The sequence below is a fragment of the Oryx dammah genome, unplaced genomic scaffold, assembly GCF_014754425.2.
Source record: "Oryx dammah isolate SB20612 unplaced genomic scaffold, SCBI_Odam_1.1 HiC_scaffold_26, whole genome shotgun sequence".
NCBI lineage: Eukaryota > Metazoa > Chordata > Mammalia > Artiodactyla > Bovidae > Oryx > Oryx dammah.
In genome coordinates, this window is record NW_024070210.1 from 11918956 (window position 1) to 11931219 (window position 12264).

General features: G+C 41.6%; 1 protein-coding gene and 1 pseudogene across 3 annotated transcripts in view; both read right to left on the reverse strand.

Annotated features, from left to right (window-relative positions):
* Positions 1-12264, reverse strand: part of NRXN3 (neurexin 3) — a 621447-nt gene that overhangs the window by 87166 nt on the left and 522017 nt on the right. The window lies entirely within an intron of this gene.
* LOC120852656 lies at positions 5191-7144 on the reverse strand (annotated as a pseudogene).

Here is a 12264-nt window from a genome sequence, read left to right on the forward strand (position 1 = left end):
TCCTGGTCTTAGTTGGGATACAGATGAGACCAAATACAGGTCTCCTGGCTTCCGTCTATTATTTCTGCTCCATGACACTGCAGGGAAAAATAACAGACTTGGGGTTAATGAACAGGAGTCTGCTCACAGCTACTCCAGAGAAGAGAGAGGAGCACTTAATAATCTTCTAAATTTTAATCAACTTGTTTATTAAAACTTCCATGAACTTTCTCTTTAAGGGACAAGTTGTTTGTTTGTTTCCTTTTAGGAAATAAAAACACGAAATACTGTCACACAGGACATGGTGTTTTCAAGGGAAAGAAGAGTTTTCAAGCTGTGGAAAGAGTCCAAAGGTTGTCCGCGATCAGTGGTTATGAATGAGGCAGGTTTATCCATAGGCAGTGAACACGTGCAGCAAGACTCTTCAGCCAGGCAGGTGACATACAAATCTCACGACTCCAACCCACGTCAGGCAGCATAGAGTACAATTCCACAGAACACTTAAGCAGTCTTTTCTCCACCACCTTCCCGTCCACAGACGAGTGAAGTGAATACGTTTTAATGAAGAGCCCCAGCAAAGCACAAGAATGCTTTTGAGCTCTTATGGGCTATGTAAGCAGTTGAACATTAGCTTCTGGTGGTGGTGTAGGGGAGTGGGGAATCTGATTGGTATGGAAAACTGCTCCCGTAGCAGGCGATGCAGTGCGTTGGTTCCTGCACACTGCCAATGGGTGGCAGCCCTGACTGAATTTCACTTTCCCAGCTTGAGACTGGAAACTGAACTGGATCAAGCGAAAGGTAACTCTTTCTAGAACCCTTAGAATCCCACAGTGAGACAACATATCAAAGAGCTGCAGCCCTGGGGTTCAGAGCAGAATGGAGAGCATGACATGAATTCTTCTTGCCTGCCTGCTTCCATGGAGCATGAATGAAGAGTGAATGCTGAAACCGGATGCCCCTGAGTGGTGACATGCCAGCTCACTGCCTTCCTTGGCTCCTTGCCTACTTCAGCATCTCATGTACATTACTGGGTTTATTGATTCTGCCCTTTTTCCTTTATCAAACCACCACTAACTTCCCAATCTCATACGTATTTTTCACAAAATGACATTCCCCCCCTAAATTACAGCTATTCATTTAAATTGGATCAGCCAATCTATGGTAGTTGGGCTAGTGATCAGGAATTAAAAATATTAACGGGTAGGTAGAAAAACAGAATATCAAAAATCATGAGAAATAACTTTAGCATATAACCATACAAAACTATATGGACCCCTTAAGTAATGAAGTTAATTTTATACAAACAGAAGCAAAGCTTTATTTAGTTTAAAGGGTTTCATCAGTTATTTAAAAACAAATAAACAAATTTACCTTTGAACCAGAAGTTTCAGTGTGTTTGAATTTAAAGAGTGAGAGATATCTTGCAACAGATTAAGGTAATGCCAGAGCTTTCTAGAAGAAATATTTTCTATGGGGTTTTTTTGAGATAGTAGATGATACAGATGAAGGTCAGTTTACTACGTTTCCATATTTTGGGGCACTGAAATGACCCTGAGGCATGATAGATCCTGAAATGAAGTCATATAACCCTAAAGGTAGTTTTCTAAGATAGAAAAGATGATAGGCATACTCTAGAAATATTTGCACCAGCAGCATTTTAACAAAGGATTTTCTGTTGATCAAGATGTCTGTAACATGGAATTTTCCATCTCTGGAGTATTCCAAGTTGAGACTGTGTTAGAGCCAGCTCAATACACATGGTAAATGTTTTTTAATTACAAAAGAATAATTCCCTATAGATTTAAAACTTGTATCTAAACTAAGAGGCAGAGAAGTTAAGTAGCTATCTCAAAATGCATAGCAAGAGAATAACAAAGAAGTAAATTACCTCTTCGGAACGTGTTTTGTGAATTATTTGGTTTTCTCCCGAAGGCCAGAAGTATATATGTGGAAAATTTACATTTCTTGGAAGCAGGAGTAGAGAACTATGGGCCCCTTACATAGATATTATAAAGAGAGATCACAGTGAAACTTTGGAGGCCCAGTTATCTTGCACATGGTGTTGCCTGATTAAGAAAAGAGTTCAGAAAGAGATACTCCAGTCTACTCTAGACCAGCATCTCAGGATGAGACTAAGAGCTGCTGGAATGATGGGTGAGTGAAACAGGGAAGCTTGCTTGAAAATTTACAGTGAGGGTTAGGGGGATAAGCAGCAGAGAGTGCCTTAAGAGCTGGTGACAGAGGCCAAAAACAGACTCTGAATCCACAGGAAGAAGCTTTTGAGTCATCTGCTGTGATGGTGGAGAACATGGCGGCAGCGATGATGTGCTTTTTAAGCAGAAGTCCAAACAGAACGGAACCCGATGGTTCCAAAGAGTCAGAGACAAGCTAAAATCTCTACTCAGGAAGTAGCGTCGCAGAGCGAATTTATTTAAAGCAAGCAGAGTAACAACTGTACGGCATTTATTAAGCACATACTGTGTACCAAGCACTGTGCAAATTCCATTTAATCCTTTCAAACACCTTGTGAAGTTAATACCATCATTTCTACTTTGTAGAAGAGGGAACTCAGGATCAGAGAGCTCAAGAATGCAAGTAATAAGTAGGAAAACTATAATTCTGATCCAGGTCTCTCTGATTCTAAAGCATCATTCTTTTAACCATACATAAACAGAGACAAGGGGAAAAGGTCAGTGAGTGAGTAAAATGGCCTTTTAAACTCTGAGCAAATCTAAGACAGTGACATGGGCCTAAGGAAGCTCAGATACAAAGTTAACACCGCTAAACAAAAAAGTCCAAATAATCCTATTTGCATTTTGAACTAAAATGACCTGGAGGAGAAGGGGACGACAGAGGATGAGATGGTTGGATGGCATCACTGACTCGATGGACATGAGTTTGAGCAAGCTCCGGGAGTTGGTGATGGAAAGGGAGGCCTGTCGTGCTGCAGTCCATGAGGTTGCAAAGAGTCAGACATGACTGGGCAAATGAACTGAGCTGAACTGACCTGGGGATACATGCAGACTGTGTAAAGACTCAAGAGTCTATACATCTCCCCCCCCCACACCCTTGGAAAGGCCTTTATACACAGTCTACAAAAAACAAAGCAAAATGCTTGTCCATTATTTAATGTGATATTATAGACTGCAGTTGAAATATCTTTTTTCAGGTTTGTCTAGGTTATTCCCTAACATTTCCCTGCTGCACAGCAGAGTCTCAAGCCAAATGCATGTTCCACACCACCACTCCTGCGTCAATGCCGTCAACCTTATCTGACACGTTTACAATGCACAGGACACTCATTAAAGTGGTGTATGTGCCAAATTGTAATGGGCCAGGCAGCAGAAAGGAGGTTTACAGAGAAAGTGCCTGCAACACAGGAGAACTGGGTTCCATCCCAGTTAGGAAGATCCCCTGGAGAAGGGAATGGCTACCCACTCCAGTATCCTTGCCTGGAGAATTCCATGGATAGGGGAGCCTGTGGGCTACAGTCCATGGGGTCACAAAGAGTTGGAAATGACTGAGTGACTAACCGGAGAAGGCAATGGCAGTCCACTCCAGTACTCTTGCCTGGAAAATTCCATGGATGGAGGAGCCTGGTGGGCTGCAGTCCATGGGGTCGCTGAGGGTTGGACACGACTGAGCGACTTCACTTCCACTTTTCACTTTCATGCATTGGAGAAGGAAATGGCAACCCACGCCAGTGTTCTTGCCTGGAGAATCCCAGGGACGCAGGAGCCTGATGGGCTGCCGTCTATGGGGTCACACAGAGTCGGACACAACTAAAGTGACTTAGCAGCAGCAGCAGAGTGACAAACACTTCTACTTTTTCAGAGAGTTTATAGAGAAGCCTGGATCTTTGAGAGAAAGTTTTCTAGGGAAGTTCTAGTTTGTTTTAAACTTTGAAGTAGTCATAGTGAATTGTCAAGCAACAAGTTCCCCGAGCAGAGAGGCGTGATTCTGAATACATTCAACTTTGGTTGAATCTTGAAAGTTTTTCCTATATTGTCAAGAAAACAGCACACAGAGCTCTGCTCAGTGTTATGTGGCACCCTGGATGGAGGGGCCTTTGAGGAAGAAGGGATACGTGTACGTATGGCTGAGCTCCTTCACTGTCCACCCGAAACTATCACAACATTGTTAATTGGCTATATTCCAATACAAAATACAAAGTTAAAAGGAAAAAAAAAAGCCATTTTCAAATACTCTAGATAGACCAGTATTTCCTGAACTGAGTAGACTCCCCATCTTCCACTTTTGATTTCACTATCTTTGGACCAGAAAAGCCAGTCTGCTGGGTCAAAAGCATTGCATTTCCTAATGTTTACAAATAAATAAATACCCTTTAAAATAGAAATGGAAAAAGATAGAAATAGATGAAGAAATCCACAGTCATCTATCAATCTCTTCATCTGTCTAAGAAGTAATTTTTGCCTTGTGATGTACTCTTAAACTCTATCTTCTGTTGATATTTTATTTTAGGTTTACACATCAGGTGTTGCTTCCAGCAAAAAAAAAAAAAAAAAAAAATTCTTTCTTCATTCTAATACTTTGTTCTGTTTCCTGTACCACTATTTCAAGGGTTATTTTCAATCTTCCTTGAAATCTGTTTCTCAATATTGTCTCTCCTTACCCCAGGGTTCTGTATGTATTATCATTTGAAGAATATCTTTTTTTTTTCACCTTACAATGTTCTACTTTATTTTTTTTAAATCTTTTATAAGTCTAATCCTCTTAATTTTTTTTATTTTTTATTTTTTACTTTATTTTGCTTTACAATACTGTATTGGTTTTGCCATACATTGACATGAATCTGCCACGGGTGTACATAAGTTCCCAATCCTGAACCCCGCTCCCACCTCCCACCCCATATCATCTCTCTGGATCTTCCCCCTGCACAAGCCCCAAGCATCCTGTATCCTGTATCGAACATAGACTGGTGATTCGTTTCTTACATGATAGTATACATGTTTCAATGCCATTCTCCCAAATCATCCTACCCTCTCCCTCTCCCACAGAGTCCAAAAGTCCGTTCTATACATCTGTGTCTCTTTTGCTGTCTCGCATACAGGGTTATCATTACCATCTTTCTAAATTCCATATATATGTGTTAGTATACTATATTGGTGTTTTTCTTTCTGGCTTACTTCACTCTGTATAATAGGCTCCAGTTTCATCCACCTCATTAGAACTGATTCAAATGTATTCTTTTTTTTTTTTCACATTTAAAGCTTTTATTTTGAAAAATAAAATACAAAAGTCATCAAGTTGTAAATGTACGTGGTAATTCCTCAACTTCTCAGAAACAATACAATGAGTTATTTAAACAATTAAGATATTTAACATTATCCACATCAAACATTTCAACAGGCACAAGTGTTCTACAAAACATTAGAACATGTACAGACAACCTAGTCCAAGATGAAACTGCCCAATTTTGCTTACAGGATCCCATTTTTAAATCCTCCCCTTGAAAACAAAGTTTGGAATCTGGTAAGAAAAGATGAAGGCCAGAGCAGTTTTAACAGAAAGCACACATCCCCGCTGGGTTCCTTCTCCGCAGGGCTGTGCATGTAATTAGGATCGAGAGCACTGTACACGGGAAGCAGGTCACTCAGGAGGGTCCCAACGTGTGCTGACATCCCACTCTCTCGGGGGAAGGAGACTGGCAAATAAGCAGGAGATGTAGGCATGGTACATACACTCCACTGATCTCAGCAGGGGACAGCCAGTCCTAGAAATTTCTCTGTGGCCAAAAAGGCAGCAGTCTTCCCTCATGTATGTAAGAGGTGCCTGGCTCTGCTACTCCACTTGCTCCTACTGAGGTTTTTCTTTAAGAAATTCAGGTAGCTGAAATTCTCCTTTATAGACCCTTCTGGTGTTTTCAAGGATTTGGGGATCAGGTTTTCCATAGTTAGGTGGATTGGCATACGGGTCATATCCAAGTTTGGCAAGCATGGGTGCAATCACTGCCATGTCTTGTAAAACATCCGGAGGTATCTTCCCAACCCATTTTGATAGAGCGCCCACACTGGCTGGCTTGATGACTTGGTCTGCAGATCTCTCCACTTTTGACAGAGATACTCCCCCAGCTTTTCCAATCATCTCTTCATGGTGTAATACTGAGTGGTTCCAAGGAATTTGGAGGAACTTTAAGACTGTTCTCATCCACCATTCTGGATTTAAGACAAGTTGCTCATAGTGAACTAACATGCATTTTTTATAGCCAACCTCCATACACTGGTTATACATGGTCTCAATGGCACGATTCCACTTGGTCAAACAGTCCCTATAGCTGTTCAGGTCAAATCCAGCTATAGTAACTTTTCGAGAAATCATTGAATGCACTGATGCCCGGCCATCTCGGACCATCAGGAGAAATTTGGCATTGGGGAATAACATAGCAAGGTAAGTTAAGGATTTCAGGGTAAAAGGATCTTTATTACATAAATAAGGGGCTGGCTCCCCATGCTTCACAATGATTTCTAGTAAGAAGGCCTGCATGGCAGAATCCAGCACTTCATCGGTGACCCCAGCCTCATCCAAGCGTATTTTCTCCTTACTCGACCACGACCTTATCTGCTTCAGAGCCAGGATTCGAGGAATGACCCTGGTTTCCTCTCCACAGCGAATATCAGGGTGTGCATCTAGCATGGTCCTCATGAGCGTGGTTCCACTCCGTGGCACATCTCCAGTAAATATTAAAGGCATATCTTTGTGATAGGCAAAGGTTTTATTGGCTTTGATGTCCAGGGCAGTTCACACAGTGGTCTTTATGTTCTCCAGTTTGAGGGGCTGGCTACGTTCTTCTATTCGGTGATGGCATTCCATGGTGTGTTGGCCCAAGTAAAATACAGTCACAGAACTAATCACCAGACATACCAATAGTAAGTTCTGCTTCAGTTTTCCAACCATCTTGATGTGATTATCTTGCTATTAAACAGATATTTTGCTCCAAATGATTTTCAGAAAACATTCAGGCCATTGACAGTGTACTTCAGAAAGATGACCAACATCTGCCTCCTGAGAAACCTGGAATGAGTGAGGAGCCACCGCGCCGCCTCCTCAGCATCCTGGGCTCAGCTGCTACTGCCACGGCCCTAGGTGGGGGCCATTCCGCCCACCCCGGGAGCCCGCCCTCACCGCCAGGCGCCAGCTGCTGCCAGCCCGGCCTGGCCCCGAGGAGCTGGACTGACACGACCCAGGCCCGCGGCTGCCTTAGCAGTGACTCCCAAATGTATTCTTTTTAATGGCTGAGTAATACGCCATTGTGTATATGTACCACAGCTTTCTTATCCATTCATCTGCTGATGGACATCTAGGTTGTTTCCATGTCCTGGCTATTATAAACAGTGCTGCAATGAACATTGGGGTACACGTGTCTCTTTCAATTCTGGTTTCCTCGGTGTGTATGCCCAGCAGTGGGATTGCTGGGTCATAAGGCAGTTCTATTTGCAATTTCTTAAGGAATCTCCACACTCTTCTCCATAGTGGCTGTACTAGTTTGCATTGCCACCAACAGTGTAAGAGGGTTCCCTTTTGTCCACACCCTCTCTAGCATTTACTGCTTGTAGACTTTTGGATCGCAGCCATTCTGACTGGTGTGAAATGGTACCTCATTGTGGTTCTGATTTGCATTTCTCTGATAATGAGTGATGTTGAGCATCTTTTCATGTGTTTGTTAGCCATCTGTATGTCTTCTTTGCAGAAATGTCTATTTAGTTCTTTGGCCCATTTTCTGATTGGGTCGTTTATTTTTCTGGAATTGAGCTGCATAAGCTGCTTGTATATTTTTGAGGGATTTGAAGGATATCTTTTTTATTTTTGAAGATTTTTTTTTTTTTTGATATGGGTCATTTTTAAAGTCTTTATTGAATTTGTTACACTATTGCTTTTGTTTTATATTTTAGTTTTTGGCCACAAGGCATATGGGATCTTAACTCTAGGACCAGGGATCAAACCCTCACCCCCTGAATTGGAAGGTGAATTCTTAACCACTGGACCACCAGGGAAATCCCAAAAATCTCTTTTAAAAGACACTCTGGATCCACAGATAAAGACAACTCAGTTCCTAGTCAGGTGTAGGAACGGTCTCGAGGTGCATGTACATTTTCTATTTCAAACTTCCAGGAAGGGGACAAAATGGTCTTTCTCTTTCATCCGTTAGATTTCACAGGAGGCTAACAAAGTTTGACCAAGATGAGGGACTAGAGAAGACAGCATGCTATTTATGATAGTCTGTGCTATAAAAGCCCATATGCCACTCCTCCAAAATTACTCACTTGTCCTGTGGCTCCACTGCCTTCCCCCAAGAATAATCTCAAGGGTGAAAGGATGGGGAGGGAAGACAGAGAGAAGGAACTGGAGGGCAAGAGAACAAAAATGTAATTGCCTATCAGCTCTACTATCATAATTGTTTTCAAACTCTGGGAAATCTAAAAGATCACACATTAACAACCTCCTCCAATAAATAGTTTCCAGGAGGCAAAGGAAGAGATAATCATGAAGGAAGGAGGGAAAAAATATCCTGATATTGGAGAGGTTACTGCCCTGATTTTTCAGTGTGACTGTGACATAATCACAAAGCTCTGTGATCTTATTAAATCAATAAAGCATGGCTCACAAACCACACTGGTATATTAGAAACTTTAGACTCAGTTTGATAAATGTTTACTGAGTGCCTAGTCTGTGCTAGATTCTATGTGTGGCAGTGTAAATAAATACAAACTAAAAATCCCTTCGGTCAAGGATGTCATAGTCAAGGAGGGAGAGGGATTCATGAAATATAATTACAATATGACTCACAAATGCCATTAAAGCAGAATAAATAAATCACCATAGAAACAGAGGAGAGGGATAATTAATGTGAAAGCTGTAGCAAAAATGTGGCATTTTGAGCTGGTCCTTGAAGGATGATGTCAGTCCTTATCTGCCACAGTCCCACCCAATCCACCTCCAAAACTTTGGTTATTTATTCATCCACTCACATTTATTCCTTAACCATTTACAAAGTGCCTGCTTTGGGTGGGACACTCTGGACTAGCCCTGGGGCTGTACAATGTTGACTTTGTACAACTAGGTCTAAAGCACATGATGGGAATATATTGTTTGCTCTCTACTGACCAGTAATTAAAATTTGGAAATAATCTAATGTGTGGTTACCTTATATGCTGAATCAATGTGCCTAGAGCCAGACAGAACCTCCCAGCATAGCCTTTCTTACTGAGGCTCTTACTCTTTACAGAGTTAGCTAGAATGTCTGCATGGTCTATTGGTGTCTACTGTCCCTTCATTTATACCCTCCTATCCCATCTTCTCCCTTATTCCAACTTGGAGTGATCGAGCGGACATCTGAAACTCAAACTCTGCAGTCCAGCTGACATGTGAACTTGGCCTACTCATTTAATTCCTACCAGATTCTGCTTCTGGATTAACTCAGTTTGAACTCTGACCTGCAGTCTAGGTACTTGTTTCCCCTTTTTGATGCATCCATAACAACCAAAATTGAGTTCCTCTAAAATTGAGTTTCCCTGCCAAGTTTATGATTCACCTCTCTTTCCAGAAATGTCTTCTCTTTCTTGTTCCATCTCTGTTCTCCTCAGAATTGAGAAGTACCAACAGAAAGGGGATGACAGAGGATGAGGTGGTTGGATGGCATCACTGACTCAAAGGACATGAATTTGAGCAAGCTCTGGGAAATGGTGAAGGACAGGGAAGCCTGGCATGCTGCTGTCCATGGGATTGCCAAGAGTAGGACACAACTGAGCTATTGAACAACAACAGAAGGGGAACTGAGACAGAGCAGGACCCTGCAGGGCACTCCTGGATACAAAAGGCCCTCCATGTCCCCAGTTTCTTGTTTATAGAAGAATGCTTTGGTCTCCGAGGCCTTCCCTGAACTCCAAAGAGCAGACGCTAGCAGTTACTAATTAGGGAAGTGAGGGGATGTGGAAACAAAGGAAAGCAGTTGAGAAGCAAGTCCTGTGATAAAGCAGTCTTAGTTCCTTCTTGAGGGACATATACAACCATACGATGCATGTCCTTTGAGTTGTTCTACAGGAACTAAGACCCCTACCCAGGTGGACGATGGTGACCACATGTTCAGCTCTAGCACTGGACCCCAGATTAGTTGGAATCAGAAGGTTGATGCTTAAGAATCCCCAAACACCACTCTGTTACCTCATCAGCAGCCAATGAGAAGAAAGTCATGTCCCCTGCCACTTTTATCCCAAATGTCACCTTTAAAAACTCTTCCCTGAAAGCCACCAAGGAGTTCTAATCTTTCGAGCATGAGCTGTCCTTGATCCTTGCTTGACACCATGCAATAAATGCTGTACTTTCCTTTACCACAACCTGGTGTTAGTAAAACTGACTTTGCTGTGCTGTGGGAAAGGGGACCCAATTTTGGTTCAGTAACATAATCTTATTTTCTGGGAAGAATTTTGAATTGGTCTTACCCATTTTACATTAAACAACTTCCCTTATGAATAATCCAATTCTTATCTGGCATTAAGAATCACCCCCAAATACACAACCTACTGCCCTAACTTGAAATCGGATGACTGCAGTAATTATGACTGAATCCATCCTGGGTTCGATTCATTTGTGGATATGGCCCCAAATGCCTGAAACTCATCCCTAGAGTCACAATCTCCCCTTCCTCCATCAGGTAGAATGTTCAATTTTGGCATGGGTACCAAAATATATAAGCTCTAATTTCATGGTCTTATGTATTAAACATCCTCTAGTGATAGTTAATATAAAACAGTACTAAGCACAAGCCAATACAAAAGCCAGCTAAATGTAAATCTACCTTGGTTGTGATATAAGCAGTCATCGAACTATACACTGCATTACTGTCCCTGACTGACACTGCCTTGCTCCTTATACTATAATCCTTCTTTACTAGTAAATCTAAGAGTAGGGAAATCAAGTATCTAAGTCACCACCCGCTTCAGTAATTTCAATGGTGGGAAAAGGAAACTGATGGTACTACATATTTAATTCACTTCCTACTCCCCCTCCACCCCAACAACATGAGTCACAAACCATCCTTCCCACATGACCACATCATCATCACGCTCCCCCTGCAAAGTTCCCTTCTTTATCCTATGACAAATTCAGAAGGCAGAAAGACCATCTAGGAAAAGGGAAGCATCAGTCATCTCGGGGGACTCATGTTCGTGCTCAGTCAGTGGGTTGCAACTGATAAAGGAAAAAAACCTAATATAGAGAAACCAATGTGGACAATTAGTTACACGGAAGTAATTACAAGGTGGGCAGATGTTTCCAGCGGAACTGTCATCAAAGAGTGTGTGAAGACACGTCCACAAGGAGACTGAATTTACTTTATCAAAGTCTGGTAATACCAAGGGAGTTCCATGGTCTGACCATGGATTTCAGATAGTAATCAACGTCTAAGGTTCTAGAACTAGTTTCAGTCATTGTTCTGCCTCTTTTTATCTGGAGGTCTCCAGTGGATGGGAAAATCTCAGTGCATGAAAGCACAGAGCTGTAAAGTACTTACAGAGGTGAGAAAGTACTTATAGAGGTGAGAAAGGAAATTATTTTGCTTTTGGATAAGCAAGATAACCACAGATTGTCAGAACTCTGGATAATATTACCATTGACTTGCTCTCTGTATTTCAAAGTTTCTAAGAGATGTTTCTTTTATAGCAAACCCTTTGCAAATACAACGTAATCACTCAAGATTATAAATGTCAGCCTATAGGATTACAGACACTGAACAAACCCAAAAGTCAATATTGGGAAAGGTCACAATGATGGACACATAAGCCACAGAACTAATCTCTTTGCTTAACATCTTGTAAGATTTTCCTCACAAATCACATAAAGTGCATTAGGGCTCCTCTTTTCCAAATCTCCAGAATATATTCCTGCCAATAAAATGTCTATCAAAACTCTTTTGTATCCTGCTCAATTGCCCCCAGTTAAAAGTCGGGCATGTATGGCATTTAGATGAATTAATTTACTTATCCACTTGTATTTTCAATAAATATTAATTAAGAAATTACTAGGTGTTAGGGCTGGAACTTACTGGTCAGCAGAAACAGTGGTGAATAGAATGAATCCATTCTGCCTGGGTTCAAATTCCAACTTCACCTATTAGCTGTGTAAATTTGGGGAGTTACTTAACTTTTCTCTCACTCAATTTTACCATCTGTTTAATGGGTACTGCTCTGGGAATTATGTAAATTAATACAAATAAAATGCTTCGAAGAGGGTGGGGCAAATGTGAGCACCTTAGCTAATGCTGGCTGATTT